Source organism: Nomascus leucogenys, chromosome 17, assembly GCF_006542625.1.
Source record: "Nomascus leucogenys isolate Asia chromosome 17, Asia_NLE_v1, whole genome shotgun sequence".
Taxonomy (NCBI): domain Eukaryota; kingdom Metazoa; phylum Chordata; class Mammalia; order Primates; family Hylobatidae; genus Nomascus; species Nomascus leucogenys.
In genome coordinates, this window is record NC_044397.1 from 38188212 (window position 1) to 38189941 (window position 1730).

A 1730-nucleotide genomic window follows, 5' to 3' on the forward strand; every position below is an offset into this window, starting at 1 on the left:
ACTGCCTCCATTTCTTCACCTTCCAGTCACTGTTCAACCCAGGGCAGCTTGGCTTTTGTCCCACTAGTCTACTGATACTGAGATTTTTTTCTTAAGCAACACAGCCCACCCTCCGCCGCCCCCCCCCCTTTTTTTTTCAAATTAAGTCTTATGTGAAATCACAGTATATTAAATAGAAGAATTACTTTGGCACTGGGTTGGGGAGGATCTGGAACCCAAACTGCACCTTCTTCTCATCTCTCTGAGTTGCCCCAGAGGCAATTATACCTTTCCAACTTTTCTATCCCCCAAACACCCTAATCTCCAGCGATACTGAACAATTCCATCTCTGGACTTCTGCACAGTGCTCCTTCATCTGCCTTGAACCTGCCAGACCTCTCAGCTCCAGGAGCACTTCCCTGCCTTCCTTCCCCTTTATCATAACTTTTTTTTTTTTTTTTTTTGAGATGGACTCGCTCTGTCGCCCAGGCTGGAGTGCAGTGGCATGATCTCGGCTCACTGCCAACCTCCACCTCCCGGACTCAAGCAATTCTTCTGTCTCAGCCTCCCGAGCAGCTGGGACTACAGGCACGCGCCACCATGCCCAGCTAATTTTTGTATTTTTAGTAGAGACGGGGTTTCACCATATTGGTCAGGCCTGTCTTGAACTCCTGACCTCAGGTGATCCGCCTGCCTTGGCCTTCCGAAGTGCTGGGATTACAGGCATGAGCCACTGCGCCTGGCCTCCTCCTTTTTTTTTGTTCCCGTTATCACACTGATAACATTGAATTGCAGTCTTTTACTTACACATCTTCCTTACTAAACAGAGCTTATAAAGATCAGAGATCCTCTATTTTCCCCCTTAATCTCTTTAATGTACATAAACAATGGAATTAATAAATCAATGAATGAATGTCTGAGGAAACTTAACTACACCAAAGTGTATTGGCAGACTATCAGACTTTTTAAACAGCTTTATTAAGATATAATTCACATACTATACAATTCATAGGGTGGTGCAACCGCCAACACAGTCTAATTTTAAACTATGTTTATGCTACTAGGAGAAAGCCTGTAACTATAAGCAGTCACTTTCTATTCCCCACCCCCAAACCCACTCCCTAGCCCTAGGCAACCACTAATCTACTTTCTCAGACCGATAACTTTAGCACAGGTATAAATCGATCACAGAGCCTCAAAATCCACCCGATATCTGGGCCATGATGTGAAATTTGGTAGGTAATCGCCCCACGTTATCAACTTGTAGAAATGGAGTGGGGGGGGGACTCAGCCGCCAGTGACGTTTGTGAAGAGCACCTGGTAACAGGCTGTGCTGGAGGGGAGTTCAGCCCCTAGAAAAGATCACAGATTAGGAATTATGTAAGCATAGGTCTGGGGCCCTTTTACTTTGGACGCGATCCTTCCACGGGATCGCCTCCGGATGGGTGTCACGCTGGGAGCCATGCAGGAAACCGCAAGAGTCAGAAACAGGCGTTGAAGGCAGGCAGCATTTTCTTTTTTTTTTTTTTTTTTTTTTTGAGACGGAGTCTCAGTCTGTCGCCCAGGCTGGAGTGCAGTGGCGCAATCTCGGCTCACTGCGAGCTCCGCCTCCCGGGTTCACGCCATTCTCCTGCCTCAGCCTCTCCGAGTAGCTGGGACTACAGGCGCCCGCCACCACGCCCGGCTAATTTTTTTTTTTTTTTTTGTATTTTTAGTAGAGACGGGGTTTCACCGTGGTCTCGATCTCCTGA